The sequence below is a fragment of the Suricata suricatta genome, chromosome 10 (assembly GCF_006229205.1).
Source record: "Suricata suricatta isolate VVHF042 chromosome 10, meerkat_22Aug2017_6uvM2_HiC, whole genome shotgun sequence".
NCBI lineage: Eukaryota > Metazoa > Chordata > Mammalia > Carnivora > Herpestidae > Suricata > Suricata suricatta.
Window position 1 is genome coordinate 28,008,862 of NC_043709.1, and position 20,023 is coordinate 28,028,884.

The 20,023-nt window shown below is 36.3% G+C and overlaps 1 protein-coding gene across 1 annotated transcript in view; it reads left to right on the top strand.

The window, feature by feature from the left end:
- Positions 1-19,111: 19,111 nt before the first annotated feature.
- The window catches only part of EPYC (epiphycan), a 38,437-nt gene continuing 37,525 nt past the window's right edge, over positions 19,112-20,023 (top strand). Inside the window, exon 1 of the mRNA XM_029954771.1 lies at positions 19,112-19,170. The gene's annotated coding sequence lies outside the window, so the exon portion shown is untranslated. The remainder of the gene's footprint in view (positions 19,171-20,023) is intronic.

Consider the following 20,023-nt stretch of genomic DNA (forward strand, 5'->3'; position numbering starts at 1 on the left):
AAACACAGAATCTGAAGCAGCTCCAGGCTCTGAGCTGTCAGCATAGAGCTTGACTCCGGGCTCAAACTTACAAACCATAAGATTTTTTTTAATTTGTTTTTCTTTTCTTTTCTTTTCTTCTTTTTTAATAGTTTACTGTCAAGTTGGTTTCCATTTAACACCCAGTGCTCATCCCAAGTGCCCTCCTCCATGCCCATCACCCATTGTCCTCTCTCCCCCACTCCCATCAACCCTCAGTTTATTCTCAGTATTTAAGAGTCTCTTATGGACAAACCATAAGATTTTGACCTGAGCTGAAGTCAGATGCTCAACCAACTGAGCCACCCAGGTGTCCTACTGTTGTTGTTGTTTTAATTTAAGTATAGTTTATGTACAATATTATATTAGTTTCAGATATACAACACAATGAGTTAAAGTGAATATGCCCTATGAAATGCTCACCACAGCAAGTGTAGTAACCCCTTTTCTGTTTTTTGTTTTTATTATTTTTCTATTAAAATTCTACTAATATTCTACACATATTTACTTGTTAGTTGTATGTCTCTTTTAGGTATATTTTTAGGGATTACAATATGCTTACTGGAGTTTTCTTTGTTTAGATTTTACATTGTAGCTGGTTCCATTTTGACAATTCGTGTTTGAATAAGATGATTTTTTCTGGCCAAATAACTTGGATGAGGTTTTCCTGAAGGACGGGCTAGTGGTATATTTCAGGATGGTGAGAAATACTTCTATGCCCTATGTTGATGTGTGTGAGAAGTTTATTAGCTTTTACTTATCCCCAGAATATTGAGGTTAGCAACTGGCAGGCAGTTCCCAATGGCATGAAAGACCTCTCTCCTCTCCTTGGACTGAACTCCAGGGAGGTTTTCTGTGTAATTTTTCCCTCAAAACAGAGCCGGGCTCAAGGAAGCTCTCCCATCAGCCCAGGCACACTATTGCCATTTTTTCAAACAAGGAACTTGCTTTTGAATCTCTTATTGCAAAGCAGTGTTTATGGCCTTGGAATTGAGTTCTGCAACCACAAAGATCCTTTCTCTATCCTCCATTGGTCTTCATTATTTGGACAATCCTCTCTCTTATTTAATAGTTCAGCATTACTTACTATAACCTCCCGGATTTTATGCATTTATTTTTATTTATTATACAATGAACTTTATGTATTTGTTTCCTATCCTCCTTGTTGCTGGAAAAGAAGGGGACACTGATTATACTCAGTCATAAAAAAAAATAAATAAAAATGCACCCTCTGGGGGCACCTGGGTGGTTCATCAATTAAGTGTCCAACTTCGGCTCAGGTCATGATCTCCTGGTTTGAGTTCATGCCCTGCACTGGGCTCTGTGCTGACAGCTCAGAGCCTGGAGCCTGTTTCAGATTCTGTGTCTCACTCGCTGCCCTTTCTCTACTCATTCTCTGTCTCTCTCTATCTCAAAGATAAACATTAAAAAGTAAATAAAATAAAAATAAATAAAAATAAAAGTTCACCCTCTAAGTAATTTTGTTCCTCTTAACCTATTTTGTTGTCTTTGTAACATGTGTATGTAGGTATTTATTTATTTTTTTATTATTTTAGAGAGAGAGAGAGAGTGCATGAGAGGGGCAGAGGGAGAGAGAGGAAAGAGAGAAAGAATCTTAGGCAGGCTCTGTGCTCAGCGTGGAGCCAAACATGGGGTTCAATCCTGCAATCCTGGGATCATGACCTGAGCCAAAATCAAGAGCCAGAGGCTCAGGCAACAGCCACACAGGAATCCTAACATGCATCATTATTTCGAATGTAATTTTTCCTTCTGATTTGTCTGGCACCGCCACTTAGAAGTGAGTTCACTGAAAGCATCTGCCTCAACTATTTCCGCATCTGCAGTGTGTGGAACAGCTCCTGACATTATAATTGACAAATATTTGCTGAGACAGTAGGAGTTTAGGAAATATTTGCTTAAAATCTATATTTTCACCCACATAAAACTAATTTTTCTTGAAAGCATGATATACTTCCAAGTGGTTGTATGAGACACAGATCTCAGCAATTTTACTCAGGTAGTTTTAAAATTTATTTTTAATGTGATACACATGATAAAAACAAAAACACTCATGATTTCTGTAAAACTTCTGTGACATTCTGAAATTTCACAGAAATCATGATACTGTGTTTAAAGGAATCAAGTTGCGTTTGATTTAATAAGAATACTAAGTAATGGAATGAGTTTATAAGGATATGACAAAACTCATCGAAGCGGCCTGGTATTAATGGAAGTTTGGAAAACACTACATTGATTCATATGTTTAAACAAGACAGTAATTACTAGGCCCTGCCAGCCTGGGGCTAGAAATCAGGTGACTTTTCTTAACCATTCAAATTGCACTGACTTCAATCTGCTACCTGTCCAGACAGCCTCTTCCCATGGTTTCTCTCTCCAAAGATCTCTGATGAGTCTCTGTCCTGCTCCTTGCTTACCCAGTGCCACCCCCCATCCCCCCCACCCCAGCCATGCCATGGAGGATGTGAACTCACTTGGGCTTCTGAGGCAGCCTCACATTGTTGACCAAAAAAAGATATGCAGTTGGAAGGGGCCCCTATTGTGTTTGCTTTCATCAAGTTTGGTTTCCTTTCAAGAAGTGGCAGATTTGAGAAAGGTCAGCAGAGTTGAGTTGGATTTTGAATGTTTCTAATTTTTTTTTTCCACATTTTCCCTTCAGGCACAAATTCTTTCTCCTGATGAGACCTGCATTCAGACATTTCTGCTAAGAAAGTGCATCTGACACTTCTCACACACTTTATTCCACACTTCTCTTTCCCTACAAGCTATCAATTATTAATCTAAATAGTCACATTTTGGGATGAGGACTGGGATTATCTAAAAGGCTTACCAAAGAATTCTGCCTTAATATGTCAGGAAGAGGACTGGTTGAAAATAGAATTGGGGGCGCCTGGGTGGCTCAGTGGGTTAAACGTCAAACTTCGGTTCAGGTTATGATCTCATTGTTCGTGAGTTCAAGCTCTGCATTGGGCTCCCTCCTGGCAGCATGAAGCCTGCTTGGGATTCTCTTTCTCTTTTTGTCTCTGTCTCTCTTTCTGCGCCTCCCTGCCTGTGTGCATGCACATGCACTCTCTCTCAAAAGTAAATAAACATTGTTTTTAAAATAAAATTGTAATTAATATATTTATGTCTTAAAATACTTTGTATGTGAAGGTCCCTTAAGAAAATCTACTAGGAAGAGGCACCTGGGTGACTCAGTCAGTTAAGCATCTTACTTCTGCTCAGGTCATGATCTCACGATCTGTGGGTTCAAGCTCAGCATCTGGCTCTGTGCTGACAGCTTAGAGCTTACAGCCTGTCTCAGATTCTATGAGTGGGGCTTATCCAATCAGTTAAAGGTCCTTAGAGGAAAAACAGATTTCCAAGGGAAGAAGAAATTCAGCCTCAAGACTGAATACAGAAATCTAGCATGGGCTTTGTTTACCGTCCTGCCATACACATTTCAGACTCAAGGCTACAACATTAACGGCCACCTGAATTTCCAGCTTGATGGTTAGTCCTAAGAATTTTGGCCTTGCCAACCCCCACAATTGTGTGAGCTAAATCTTTATGGAATATATGCACATAGTTTATTGGTTCTGTCTCCCTGGAGAACCCTGACTAATACTGAGGGTACCGACACCTGCCCTAGCTTACGTTATGTGCGTAGCTAATGCTTCAGGTAAGGTATTGGTCAAGAACTTGCTTAAAATAGACTGCTATAAAGCTCCTATGCATGACATCTTCTTATGTGCTGACCATTGTAAACCAAAGAAAATTCTCATGCATACTTTCAAAAATCCTAGCTCTGCTTTGAAACTACATATGCCTTTAAGATTTCAGGGAACTTCAAGGTTATCACCTTAGATTTTAAAGGATAAATAAACCTGCCCTGGTGCATTCCCACTGGCCCACAGCTCCACACACATACTCCCAAATTCTTGAGTAGGGTAGATTCAGTTGCCTTCAATGAAACTTCATCTGAACACCCCATGAGAGGTATTTAAGTATCACACATTTTACTTTCCTTCATTACCTTTAAGTTTCCTGTCATTCTGCAGATTCTGAGGCCCAATGAGGAATCTTTGCAATGACTTGTAGGAATTTGAAGAGATCCATTCTTCCTTTTTACTTCTCAAACTCTATAAACTAACTAGAGTTGACTATGAGATACACAGCACTCAGCTAATTCAAATTTTAGGCAAACAATGAGCAAGTTTTTAGTATAAAAATGTTCCAAATATTATATGAGACATAAAAAAGTGTCATTCATTTGAAATTCAAGTTTCATTGTTGCTATATTTTTATTTCTTAAATCTCACAATACTTGCTAGTAAATGAGAGTTACAATTACAGAGTAAATCAAACAAAAGGGTAAAAGATCACATTTGCTATTGATATAATGATAAATAATATTGATAAAATACTTCATAATTGCTAGCTGTTTTACCTTAATGTTGATAAGAATGCACTAATAAATTATAATGACAAAAGCTGACTTAAAGAGCTTTGGTGTTTTCAGATAGCATAGTTCAAAAGACATTTTACCCAGAGATGGTGAGGGTTAATGAGATAACACTTCTTAACTTGAGAGATAATAATTTCAAAAACTAAAAAATTATATACAAAATAAAGAAAAAGGTACAAACGTCCAGTTACAAAATAAATAAGTCACAAGGATGAGATGTACAACATAGGAAATACAGTTAATAATATTGCACACCTTTGTCTGTGACAGATCATAGATAGTTTTAGCAGGATGACCACTTTGTAATGTATAGAATTGTAAAATCACTGCATTGTATACCTGAAATGAATATGATACTGTATGTCAACTATACATTAATAAAAAGTAAATAAAAATGAAACAATCTTGCATACCTGAAAAAAGAAAATATTATATTTGTCATTTTAATACATATAGAGAAACATGATCAATATCTTGGTGTATTTCCCTCTAGTCTTGGATGTGCATGTGTATGGACTCGTACATGGTCTATAAATATGCCCAAGCAGAGTGAAAAATTGGTAGAATATTCTCAAGAGGCCCCTTCTGTTGCCCTCTTCAGCTCTGAAGTTTGTCAGGTTTATTAATTTGTATCCCTTACTACCTATGAGTGACTGGTGTATCAGGACGGAATAAAGACTTCTTGCCTGAAGGAAGAGCAGACTTTCATGAAATGTTGAGTAAGAGGAAAGTTAGGAAAACTCAACAGCAATCACACATTGAGTGGCTAGAACAGTAGATCATACAACCGAGTGGTCAGTAAGTGGCACACGTACTGAATAATCACCATACCAATGACTGTTTCCACCAATAGACATTTTAACCATATGAGGAAATAGTCATCCAGGTTCGTCTTCTTTTATTTTACTTGAGTCTGACCTATTTCTAAGTAATTTGACTCAATGAAACTGAATGGCCACACAATATAAATTTTGAAACTCTGTTTTCTTTATCCATACATTGATTGGAGTCCTCTTTTGTTCCAGAGACAGAGCTAAACACTAGATATCAAAAGAGAGGAAAATAAAACATGACTTTTGCCCCTATGGAACTTCACTTTGTGGGAATTAAAGGTGGTAATAAATAAACACAAAATATTCAGTAGGAATAAATATGGAAAATTAAAGGAAGATTCTATAATAATAACCAGAGGAATTGTGGTTTGGAGGAACCAAGAAGGCCTCTCTGAGACATCAATGATTGACAGGGGTGTTTTGAGAGAGGGAGAAAACTACTCATGAGACAAAAGGAAACGATAGAGGTGAAGAAGTTGAAGTAGAAAGAACTTGGTATATTGGAGGCAGCAAAAGATTAATGTCACTGAATCTTTGGTGAGCATGGAACATGACAGGATGAAGTTGCAAAGCATATTTCAACAGAAAAGCATATTTCAGCTCCATTGATGACGTTTTATTTAATTCCAAGCACAAGAAAGTGTCATTTCTTTGTTGTAGATATCAACAATGTTATCACAGGATTTTTAAAAATGACAACACTATAAAATGATATATTATAGGCAATTTTAAAGAAACTGATTGTCTATATATTTCCCTGATAAAAGAGAAGCATTTTTGATTCCTAGAGGCATTTACTTAGTATTTTAAATAACGATAAAAAGACTAGGAAATACAAAAATAAAACTGCAACGTGACATCACCTCACAACTGTCAGAATGGCTTAACTAGAAAAACTCAGGAAACAAGGGATGTTGGCAAGGATGTGGAGAAAAAGCAACACTTGTGCACTGTTGCTGGGAAAATGGTTCCTCAAAAAGTTAACAATAGAACTATCCTATGATCCAGCAATCACACTACTGGGTATTTACCCAAATAATACAAAAACACTAGTTCAAAGGGATACATGCACCCCCATTTTTATAGCAGAATTATTTACAATAACCAACATATGGAAGCAGCCCAAGTGTCCATCAACTGATAGATAAAAAGATGTCGTATGTATATACAATGGACTATTACTCAGCCATAGAAAGAATGAAATCTTGCCATTTGCAATGGCATGGATAGAACTAGAGAGTATAATGCTAAGCTAAGTAGATCAATCCGAGAAAGACAAATACTGTATGATCTCACTCATATGTGGAACTTAAGAAACAAAGCAGAGGCATCTTGGTGGCCTAGTCAGTTGAGCATCTGACTCCTGATTTCAGCTCAGACCATGATCCCAGGGTTGGGGAACCCTGCATTGGGCTCAATGCTGAGTGTGGAGCCTCTTAAGAGTCTCTCTCTCTCTCCCTCACCCCTCTTCCCTGCTTACGCTCTCTCTCTCTCTCTCTCTCTCTCTAAAATAAAAATTAAAAAAGAAAAAGAAACAAAGGAGCAAAGGGGAAAATAGAGAAACTAAGAAATAGACTTAAGTGTAGAGAACAGACCAATGATTACTAGAGGGGAAGTCGGTGTGGAGATGTGTTAAACAAGAGATGGGGATTAAGAAGTGCACTTGTGATGAGCACTGGATGATGTATGGAAGTGTTGAATCTCTATATAGTGTACCTGAAACTACTATAACACTGTATGTTAACTCTGGAACTAACATAAAAGCTTTAAAAAGTAATGGAAGAGATTAGATAGAACTAAATTTTTAGGTTTGGGATTGATAGTATCAAAATACTGTTTAGTTGCTTTCACAAATATGTCACCAATTATTAATAAACTGATTACAATTCCATTTTATCTTCTTTTCTTATTTATTTATTTTTGAGAGATAGAGAGAACACCAGCAGGAGACAGCCAGAGAGAGAGAGAAGGAGACACAATCTGAAGCAGACTTCAGGCTCTGAGCTGTCAGCACAGAGCCTGACCCGGGGCTGGAACCCACAAACTATGAGATCACTACCTGAGCTGAAGTTGGATGCTCAACAGATTAAGCCACCAAGACACCCCTTAAATTTCATTTTTACTCTCCTTCTTAGGTATACGTTTTCCTTTTATCATTTATCATTTTGTTAATGTCTTTAGCAATTATATATTTAAAAACTAAACTCTAAAATATGTTTATAACTGAGGAAAACTATAAGGAGAGAAAAATAGCATCAACTTTTATTAGCTATATTGAATGCATCTCAAGCTGCAAACATCAGAGTAAAATTAATGTGTAAAGCATAGAAGAGTAAAAGTTGTTTGATGTTCTGGGATGAGAGTCAAGTTCAGAGCCAAAAGCCAATTCATTGACACAAGCTGTGAAGGCCAACACGAAAACTGTATCATCTTGTAAACAAGTACATGAATTAACTTATTTGGTTTGGAATGATGGATTTAACCAAGTTAGACAACTTAAAGTGACTTCAGCCAAGAGAAGACTAGATGTTAACTGTAAGAGAGCCAACAAATAGCAGAGTTGGAAAACTAGAGAGCAAAGTGTTAAGACTGTTGGCATTTATATCCATGTGTAGACATAAAGTTAGAAGTAAGGCAATATTCTGTGGTAATAACACCATAAAAGTACCGTGTGCTACAGTTCTTGCTCTGATAAAAGCCTCTTTTGATTTCAAATGTTTTCCTTTAGAAGAAAATGTTTGCTAAAGGAGACGAAATTCTCATATATATGATATATATATAAAATGTGCACTGTGTGTGGATTACCCCCACAGATTAATGCAGGGGTCCATCCATACTTAAAGGTAGGAACCATGGGAGTGGTAGTAGCCATAATAATATTTACCACATTCTAAAATACGGTCTGTATTTAATCCAGTATAATACTGTATATTTAGTTTAGGTTCTCACTACATAGGGAGAATTCCATAAAGTTGTACACCCCTCGTACAGCGCCTGGGTACACAGGCACACCTCATTTTATTGCCCTTCACTTCATTGAGCTTTGCAGCTATTGCATTTTCTTTTTCTTTCTTTCTTGCTTTACAGGGTAGTGTAAACATAATTTTACATGCACTGGGAAACAAAAAAATTCATTCGACTTGCCTTATTGCAGTGGTCCAAAACAAAACCTGCAATAACCCTTAAGTTCGTCCACAGTATGTACACCAAAAATAGGGCACATTAGTCTTTGTGTGTGTGTGTGAAATGAAAAGACTGAATTTTTTTAAAATTGAATTTTTCATAAATGGTTTTAGATTTGCAAGCAAATTGAGGAGATGATACAGGGCTTCCCAAGTTATCCCTTCCCATGTCCTGTATACTTTCCCCTTATAATTAATATCTTTCCTTAGTATGGGACATTTCTTACCATTAATAAACCAATATTAATACACTCTTCTTTTTAAAATTTGTAATGGTTACTTATTTTTGAGAGACAGAGACAGAGCATGACCAGGGGAGGGACAGAGAGAGACAAAGACACAGAATTCAAAGCAGGCTCCAGGTTCTGAGCTGTCATCACAGAGCCTGATTTCGGGCTCAAACTCAGGAGTTATGATAAGGAGCTGTGAAATCATGATCCAAGCCAAAGTCGGTCACTTAAAAGACTGGGCTACCCAGGCACACCAATGTACTGTTATTAACTAAAGTCCATAGTTGACATGAAGGATCGCTATTTGTGCTCTATAGTTCTATGGGTTTTGACAAATGCATAATGTCATGTATCAATCATTAAAGTATCATACAGAATAGTTTTCCTGTACCCAAATTCCCTGTGCTTTACCTGTTAACCCCTACCCACGTCCCTCTAAACACTTGGCAACCACCCATCTTTCTACTGTCTCTTTAGTTTTACCTTTTCTAGAATGCCATATGGTTGGAATCATACAGTATGTTGACTTTAAAGACTGGCTTCTTTGACTTAACAATCTATCTTCAATTTTAATCCAAATCTTTCTATAGTTTGATAATGCATTTTTAAAAATATTTGAATGCGATTCCCTTGTATGGGTACATCACAGTGCATCCGTTCACCTTTGAAGTATATCTTGACTGCTCCAGGTTTTGGCGAGTATGAATAAAACTGCTATAAACAGAGTGCTCGCAACCCTTTCCTCCCATTCTTTATAGCGCTGCCATCATTCATTTTACTAGTCCACGCGCTACATTATCCATCTAGCCTTGTCAGTTGTCCACTTTTCCCAGCAGAGTTCTTAGCAGAGTAATCATATTTGTTTAAGATTCACTGTCTGGTCATTTCAAAAATCTATGAGTTGGGTTCTGATACTTACGTTTTCTCTCTGGACCATGTTTTTCTTGTCTTTTAGCATGCTTTGTAATTTTTGGATGAAAGCTGGGCATGAAGTATTGGATAAGAGGCATCAGGTTAATTAGGCTTTTAGTGTGAAGTTTTATGTTATTCTGGCCAAGAGTTGGGTGGTGCTTAATGTTTGCCATGGCTGTAGATGCCAGAAACTTTAGTTTTCTTTAGTTTTCTTGTTTGAGATTCCCCCCACACATACCCACCCACCCCCTTGCCTAGGGGTTTCCCCTAAGAACTCCTTCTTAAGTAGATTCCATGTCTTGAAAATTTCTCAGTTCCTAGCTGTTGTTTTTAAGTTGAAGCCCTGTTGATGTGCTAGTAAGATGCTGGGTAAGCATTATATATTTTTATAGTTAAAGCTCAGGTTTTTAGTATACGTTAATCCCTGGGAAGTATGCCTTAGTGCTTTTTCCCTTTCTCTCCCTTTATGTGAGACAAAGGCTAACAGGAGCTGGTGTTGGCTGATTGCTTTTCCATTAAGTCAGAGAGGGCTCTGGTAGAGTAACTTCCCATGAACAACAGGCCTTTGTTAATTTTCCTTTGGGCGTATTTCAAAATATTTACTAAAAACAGTAGAAGAGTGGCCAGTTTAAGGACATAAATAAGGAAAGAGAAAAATAATACATTGACTAGAGTGAAAAGAGACGATGACAGAAAAAAACAAAATGAGTCTCAATATGATGTATTTGTTATTTGAGAAAAATGATTCCAATGAACTAAACAGAAATCAAAATTTAAAGGTAAGCTAAAAGAGATTTGTGCTAAAAATTAAGAATAGCAACTAATCTGCAAGTTAAAAATTCACTTTCTTCTCTTGGAAAGATTGATATGGAACCATAAATGTCAAGACATCATTTGGTGATGTTACCAAGGCTCAAGGTGTAGAAAACATCTTATGAGCCTCCAGAGGAGAAAAGAAAATGGCCTAAACAGTGGAAAATAATTAGGCTGGCTACAGACTTTTCCACTGCAACCTTTAGAGCCAGAAGACAATGAAGCAATGTCTCAATGTCCCAAGAAAAATGTGACCTAAGAATATCCTACCAAACAATTTGTCCTCAGAGGAAAAAGTTCACAGACATTTTCAAACATGCAAGGCCTCAGGGAATTTGGCACATACAAAACGTTTTTCGGGAAAAACCAATCTGGAAACAAATGTAGCTAAAAGCATTGTTATCTGTAGACACACAGAGATAACAACATTTTGGATGGTGAGCATTTGAATGGTTGCCTTTCCTTTTTCTCAAAATGTCCTTGAATTTTTATAATGACAAATATATATAATTTTTAACAAAATAATAAGCTTCTTAAAAAAGATGCAATGTAAAAAAGTAAAAAAATGTAATAATTCAAAGTTCAAATTATGATTTAAAAAAAGCATTAACAGTGTCTATAATTGTTATTTTAAGTATTACTGATTAGGCATGAGCAATGTGAAAATGATATAGAAAACATAGTATACTGTAAGCTATACATGAAGCAGAGATTTAATGGTACTACTATTACATCTTGTTTGTCAATGATTTGTTGATACCTTACATCAGTTCACTCAGAAGACACAAAAAAATAATAAATTTATCAGAAAACCCACAGATCATACAAAATAGGTTTCAGAAAGTCCAGGCATTAATGTTCAAAGACTGTCTCCTCTCATGATTCATTTGCTCTTCCTTTACTAGTCCCTGCTGGGAACCACTCCTTTCTCAGTTCATTGCAGACTCAAGGGTAAACATTTGGCCAGAGGTCTAAGTTGGTTCATTAACTTATTCAACAAATATTTATTGAATGTCTATTGTGTGACTGTGGACTCTAGTCCATATGCAGCGATAAACAAGACCAATATATTGTGGTTTTGTGAAGATAACAGTCTGGCAAAGAAAATAAAGAAACCAATCATTTGTGCAGTAATGCCAAATAGAAGCATTATGAAGAAGGTTGGTTCTCTTTTAGACAGGGTAGTTGGGAAAGGAGTGACGGTAGACATAACATTTGAGCTGAGCCTCAAATGAGGTAAGGGATCAGCTGTATAGACACCAAATTCTCTCAAATACATTTTTTTAAGTAATGTGCATTGATTTGATCAGAATCAATAGCACTAAAGGTAATATTTTCTTAGGTTACTAAAGAATTCTCCTCTTTTCTCCTGGATTTTAACCCAAAAGATGTAAGATATGGAGCAGAAATTGTCACCTCCTTTGCTAGGCAGCCCACTAAGAATGGAGTTAACCAAAAGCTAGTTCTCGGAAAACAGAGAAATGTACTCAGTTTCTTGGGTCAATGAATTCCTTGTTTCCTAAGTCAGTTTGAGTTTTGCTTTTCTATACCTCTATTCAGAATGATTCCTTACTGGTATGGAAACACTCTCAAATTCTCATCAAAAGTCCATACCGTATGTCTTTGTATGTGACACAAGAAAGTATTAGCAGCAAATAAACATGAAACCTTGCTGCCTGAGGCCCATGGGCAGTGGCTTGAAAAGTGTTAAGAGAGAGCCTGGCAGTTATCCAAACAGAAAGATGTAATTAAAAAAAAGAAAAGAAAAAAAGAAAGATAGAAAAAGAAAGGCCAAAAACTACTATCATAAATGCAAGTAATCTTATAGTATATATTTTAGACTAGCCCAAGCAAATCATAATAGTTTATTAAGTAATTATGTATTAGTTTGAATTACTGTGCATTTGATGCAGGCAGTAATCATTAATTGATTCATTCAAATAACACTCAGCAAGGATTGTGGGCCAAGGACAATTTTCGACACTAAGGATACAATTGTGAATGTGACCAATAAATTTTATCCATTGTGGTGTTTATATTCACCTCGGGGATATATATATACATATATATATATATATATCCATATAAAACAACAAAAAATATAATAATATATTGTGACAAGTGCTGTGAAAAAAAGTTGGCAGTGAGACATGAGAGTATGATGCAAAGGAAGAGGGTCTAAAAGGATGGGGAGGAGGCCAGGCAGGAAAATAAAACCATAGTAAGATGAAAATTTATTTTAGAAAATTGATGCATAATTTCGGAAGTCAAAATTGAATGATTTATAGAGTGAATCAAATCTACAGATACAATTTTGGACTCTGCAGTGTTTTAAAATAAGTTGATTCTAAATTTCCTTAGACTTACACATGTGTTCTCAAAGATACTGCTATATAACCATCATATTTTGACATTTATTTCATTCACTTGTGTTATAGGAAATCCCAGCCTGAACTTTGCTCAGAACATATGTGTCTGTACATAGAACTAACCTTGTGGGAAGGGAGATACTGAGAGGGAAGAGATAATTAGAGAAACACAGACCTTAAAAAGAAGAAAGGGAATAAGATCCTGGGCATCATTTGTGAGATTTACTTTGAATGCCTTGCTCTGTCACAGAAGGGGAAAACAGGGGATGCTTATATGTGCAGGTGGATTTGATGGCAAAAGTTAATTGTTATTCCAATGACTTTGACTATCACTCATTCTAAAAGTAATACAAGAGGTCTGAGAACAAAGAAAATGTTATAAAGTAGTCATCTTAGATTGTGAGAAAGAGCATCATTATCATCAGAAACATAGTATAGTTGAAGATTTAAAGAATTTAAAGTGATGTCAATCTTTGTATGTGATATTCACTGGTAATGTACAACAACTCAGATGCAAGAAAGAAGAGAGTTGGGAGTTGTATTCAACTAAAAATGAGGTTTTTCCAGGAATGTATGATGGAAAGAAAAAGGGAAAAAAAGAGAGCAAAAAGTACTTGAAAAGGTATACATATGCTAATGGTGCATCCAGTCTAAAGATAAGGAGAGAAGAAAAGATGGGAGATTTAATTAATTGTGGAAAAGTGATGGAAGCTATGGAATAAGGCCTCAGTAGGCAGAAAAGAAAAATAATAATAGTACCCCAATTAATAGGTAAACCCTGGTGATAATGAGCTAAAAGACATGATAGTGATGGTGAGTGGCTGGGTAGGAATGTGATAACTTTACCGCAGGTGCCTGAGGAGATAAAGCAGCTACCACGCCACCATCATCAGGTACATGGAGGTTGGCATCACGGAAAATGATGACCAGACATGAATAGAGCGTGTGAGCAAGCCAGGAGTTGAAGTCATCAACAAGAGGTTTGGCTAGGAGATCAAGCGGTTGATGACAAGGGAGAGGTTACAGAGGTTACAGATGGTTAAGCCAAGATGCCATGAGTTCCAGAATGGGCAAGATTTTTGCAAGAATAAAGAGGAAAAATCATTCAAAAAAGAAAATGTAAAGCAAGAAAAATCCCTCAACCTTTGTGTTATGTGAGTTTTACATGACCTTAGGGTTAGGTAAGAATTACGAAAAAAAAAAAAAAACCACTTTAAGGGGCAGCAGCAGAAAACTTTGTCAGGAGGCAGCCAAATTCTATTATTATCATTATTATTGTTGTTGTTGTTATTAAATTTGCTTATTTAAATTCAAGTTCATTAGCATACAGTGTTTTATAGGTTTCAGAAGTAGAACACAGTGATTAATCACTGACATACAACACCCAGTGCTCATCCCAACATGTGCCCCCCTTAATGCCCATCACCATTTAACCCATCTTCCAGCCACCTCTCCTCCAGCAATCCTTAGTTTGTTCCTATAGTTAAGAGTCTTTTACAGTTTGCTTCCCTCTCTGTTATTTTACTTTTCCTTCCTTACCCCTATGTTTCTCTCTTCTGTTTTTTAAATTTCACATATGAGTGAAATCACGTGATATTTGTCTTTCTCTGACTGGTTTATTTTGCTTAGTAAAATACACTCTAGTTTAATCCCCATTGTAGCAAATGGCAAGATGTCATTCTTTTTGATTTTTAAGTACTATTCCATTGTATATATACACCACCTATTCTTTACCTAGTCATCAGTTGATAAACATTTGGCTATCATTTCCATAATTTGGCTATTGTTGATAGTGCTGCTATAAACATTGGGGTGCATGTGCTCCTTCAAATCAGAATTTTTGTATCCTTTGGATAAATACCCAGCAGTACAGTTGCTGGATCATAAGGTAGAGAGTATTTCTATTTTTAATTTTTTGAGGTACTTTCAAACTGCTTTCCAGAGTGGCTTCACCAGATTGCATTCCCATCAACCATGCAAAAGATTTCCTTTTTCTCTGCATCCTCACTAACATCTGCTGTTTGCTGAGTTGTTAATTTTATCTATTCTGACAAGTGTGAGGTGGTATCTCATTGTGGCTTTGGTTTTTATTTCTCTGATGATGAGTAATGTTGAGCATCTTTTCAGAAGGCTGATAGCCAACTAAATGTCTTCTTTGGAAAAGTGTCTATTCATGTCTTCTGCCCATTTCTTCACTGGATTTTTTTTTTGAGTGTTGAGTTTATTAAGTTCTATAAGAACTATCAAGTTCTTTATAGATTTTGAATAAAACAGTTTATCCAATATGTCATTTGCAAATATCTTCCATTCTGTTGGTTGCCTTTTAGTTTTTGTTGATTGTTTTTTTTCTCTGTGCAGAAGTTTTTTTATCTTGATGAGGTCCTAATAGTTCATTTTTGCTTTTGGTTCCCTTGCCGCTCGAGACACGTTTAGTAAGAAGTTGCTATGGCTGGAAATAAACAAAAAGGTTGCTGCTTGTTTTCTCCTGTAGGATTTTGTTTCGTTTTCTGTCTCGCATTTAGGTCTTTGATCCATTTTGAATTTATTTTTGTGTATGGTGTAAGAAAGTGGTCCAGGTTTATTCTTGTGCATGTCACTGTCCAATTTTCCCAGCACCATTTGCTAAAGATACTGTGTTTTTTCCTTTGGATACTCTTTTCCTGCTTTGTCGAGGATTAGTTGGCCATACTTTTGTGGATATTTCTGGGTTCTCTATTCTGTTCCATTGATCTCTGTGTCTGTTTCTGTGCCATTACCACCCTGTCTTGATGATTACAGCTTTGTAATACAACTTGAAGTTCGGAATTGTGATGCTTTCCAGCTTTGGGATTTTTTTCAACATTACTTTGGCTATTCAGGGTCTTTTGTGGTTCCATACAAATTTTAGAATTGTTTGTTGTAGCTCTATGAAGAATGTTGGTGTTATTTGGAGAGGGATTCATTGACTATACAGATTGCTTTGAGTAATATTGATATTTTAACAATATGTTTTCTTCCAATCCATAAGCATGGAATGATTTTCCATTGATTTGTGTCTTCTTCAGTTTCTTTCATAAACTTTCCGTAGTTTTCAGTGTACAGACCTTTTACCTCTTTGATTAGGTTTATTCCTAGGTATCTTATGTTTTTGGTGCAGTAATAAATGTGATTGAGTCCTTGATTTCTCTTTCTGCTCCTTCATTATTGGTGTATAAAAATGCAAATGACTTTTGTACATTGATTTTATATGCTGTGACTGCTGAATTCATGTTATCAGTTCTAGCGGTTTTGGGGTGGAGTCTTTCAGGGGTAGATCCAACATGTTGGTGGACTCTCATTTTTTTCCTCATACAGTATCTTGTATGTCATCTGTGAAGAGCTAAAGTTTGACTGCTTCTTTGCCAATTTATATGCCTTTTATTTCTTTGTGTTGTCTCGTTGCTGAGGCCAGGACTACCAGCACTATGTTGAAAAACAGTGGTGAGAGTGGACATCCCTGTCATGTTCCAGACTTTAGGGGGAAGGGAAATGCTCTCAGTTTTTCCCCATTGAGGAAGATATTGGCTCTAGACCTTTCATATATGGGTTTTATGATGTTTAGATTCCTTTAAGATAAAAGAAGCAATGGGAAATTCTCCAAAAGAAACAGAAAACAAAGGAGAGTTTGCAGATTGCAGGTCAGCCTTGGAAGATTCTGGAGGAGTTGATGAGATCAGATTAGGGGATATGGGCAGCACAGTGTGTGTGGGATGTGTCTTAAACTCTAGGACTTCTACTAATGAGTAGCAATATAGGAATTCTCAGGAAGGTAGCTAATCACTTTAGGTAATGATTTTATTCCTTATAATCAGTGGGGTGGGTGGGATGCCTACACCCTCACATAGCTCTTACTGATGTGGTCTTCTAGAGCAAAGGACAAGGACAGGCAGAAGTATGCTGTCCTCAGCATTGTTTTCTGTTCACTACTGCTGCAGAGCAATGAGAATCATTAAGAGAAGTCCATTCTGTTTAAAATTAATTCCATTTGAGCAAGCAGGATGATGTTTAATTAATTTTGTTAAGAGTTATAGTCAAAAGAATTTATAAAATGTTTGGGGGCTTAAAGAGATAAAGCCAGAAAGCCTGAGTTACTAGATAATGCAACTAGTCTTAATAACTGATCCCCTGAGGGTTTCTGATAACCAAGCTCAGGCTCTATTAAGAAAATTATCATGAAACTAAAAGATATTTACCAAGGATAAGAAATACTGGAACTGGTAATTAATCCTTCTCACTATTAAACAGAGATTAGGTCCTCATGGAATTTTTACAAATTTGAGCTCCCGTAGTTCAAAATAGATTTTGAAATATTGGAGAGAGTCCAAATAATACCAAGACAAATGATTTAAAAATTGCCCTTTTTTAAAAGGAAAAGAGAAACATTTGTTTATTTGGAAAAAGAAAATACTCAGGAATGATTATTTATGCTTTCAATCTTATATTAAGACGATTTAGTTACTACCTTCTCACGAAACAATTGCGTTAGTGGACAGTGTTCTGAAGCCCAAGGAAGCATCACTTAAATGAAAAGGTCACCAAAGGACAGTGTGAAAGTGTTAGTTCTGAAATTAGAGTCTTTGGGTTCAGTCAGAGACTTCCAGAAAACAAAGGACTCATAGATGCCACCTTTGTCACCTGATAATGTGTGCAGAGTATCAGATGAAATAGTGCAGGAAGAAGAAAAAATATTCGGTATTTTCATGGATATTATACTCATCTATTTTTATCCAAAAGCACCTAGAAGAACCTAAAAATTAGTGACAGGTAAACCTTAGAATCTAAGAAACAGAGATGTTGCTTTTTACCTTCACCCCTATCCCTCACTTGAGCTCAGTAACATCAGGGAACTTGGCCCAACTTGGTTTTCTCTTTGTGTCACATGTGAACCCAGATAATTAAATGTTTGAGTGTCAGCCACCTAGGAATGGTGAACTACTATGATTGAGAATGTGTTGGGAGAGTTAACAATATGTAAACTCATCTAACACGCAGTGTGGGACAGCACTGTATAGAAACTCTGCTTCAGGCCTCTTCGTAGAAATGCTTCTGAAAGTAGCCTCCATATAACGTGAAACTGAAGGATGAAGGGAAGGAGTCCCTACTCCCCCAGGATGGCCTCTCTGCTGTTGGAGAGGTCTTGGAGATTCTGCACTTTATCCAGTATTACTGCTTCCATTACAGATAAAATGGGCCCCAAGAAAAATAACACACCCTGAGAACAAATCATGTGGAAGCAGGTGTGCATGATGAGGATAATGATCCACTGTGCCCTGAACCCCAAAGAAGGCGCAGGGAGGAAGAACAGTAGTGAAGGCAGAAAGAGGAGAGTGTTGAAGACAGACTTTGTCCTCCATCCGTTTGTCCTCACATGCTTTCAAAATTCAATACAGCTATTCACTTCTGGTCAAGGGAAAAAGGATTCCTGATGCACAGGGTAGAATCAGACTCCCGGGTTTATGTAAAGCATGCCAGACTACATCTTCCTCTAGAACTTTTGTGGGGTGCATGGAAATGGAGAACGGAGATTGAACACAAATGTACTTTGTCTCCATACCTGTAAGAAGGCTCAGTATCACAAACCACGTCAGGTACCAGGAGCCTACAACAAATCTTGCATTCTGTGGGAAAAAAGTTTTTATGTAATTTGATTTGTTTGGTTCTGATAGATAAGAGAGGAAAAGGAGACGTTTTTTGCCCAAAAGACGCAGATCATATTTATGCATTGTTTCAGGACATAATCTTTTTTTATGAGCATGCAAAGGGTTTATTGTTTCTTTGGTCTCAGGACGTTCCAAGCAATTTTAAAAAGTGGATTTTTTTTTACTTATCCAGCATGAAACAGGTAAGCCTTTTGCAACATTTACTGAATTTCATTTAACATTAATGAAATGTGAAGAAAGCAATTCTAGACTTGCAAGGAAAATTATTTCTTATTAGAACATTTCTAAAATATTCATCTCTAGGATCACTGTATACATTAACTTTTTTTAATTGGTGAACTTGTTATAGATTAAATATATTAAAACCAACCTTTTGCATTTAAAATGTTTAAGGCGACATGTTGGCAATTAAAACTCCTTTAACATATTTCAGGAGCTCTATACACTATGTCATTTGTATTCTATGGCTTATTTTTGAGTGACTGTAAAGTAATTTGGGGTGTTTAAAGACTCAGAAGCATTTCTCAAGGTTAGTTTTTCCAAACAGCAAATTGAGTGTTATAAATTCCACCTCCCACAGACCAGAATTCACAACCATTGGTCAGGGGCACGCACTACTGGCTCGGCGTCCTCAGTCACTTTGTGCCATTTCACCAAGTAGGAGCCAAAGGTAAGTTTTCACAATTGCTTTCTTCTTGGGTGAGAGACTTTTTTTTTCTACTTTAATAACTTTTTGAAAAATAATTCAACTTGCTTTAATATTTCATGGTGAACTTTGATTCAATGGTTTAGGTTTAAGTTTGTTAATATTTATATTATTCTTGGAAAACTCAAATTTTTAATTAGCTCAGGAGTTAATAACACACAGTAAAATGGTTGATCTTAATAAGATAGATGCCAATAAAATTATAGTGGCTTCCAATATATTCCTTAAATCAAGTGCCCTGACATAGCCCATGTGTCTTGCTATTATAGACATGCACTATTGATTAGTATTGATTGAAATAATATGCAAAAGAAGAAAAAAGGGAAATTTCAGCTGTTTAAAATATATTGATGACTATATGGCAATGATGCATTTAGAATGGCTTTATAAGCTATATATTTTAAACTTTTATATAAGCATAATTTCAAAATACCATGAAATGGTAAAAGTGAACAACAAATTCAAAGATACACCATTAAATACTAATATAGTTACTTGAAGGAAGAAATGTGCTTTTAAAACTAAGCATAAATAGGTGTTCTTCGTATTTCTGGGGTTTGCAAAAATTGTCATTGCTGATAATTTGGGGGGGGGACATGCCCAAAGAAAGTAAAGTCCAAGAATGTAGACACACAATCAAATTTATAGTTTGAAGTGAGAAAAAATCATGGGGAAATGCATAATTACTTTAAACAATGAAAGTTTCCAGAAATGTAGAAGGAAATGTAAAACGAAAAGATTTTTCTCTAGGTTAGTGGGTCCACTGTTAATGCTTCCCACTCGAATATGGATGAATGGTTTGTGGAAAATTTGTAAA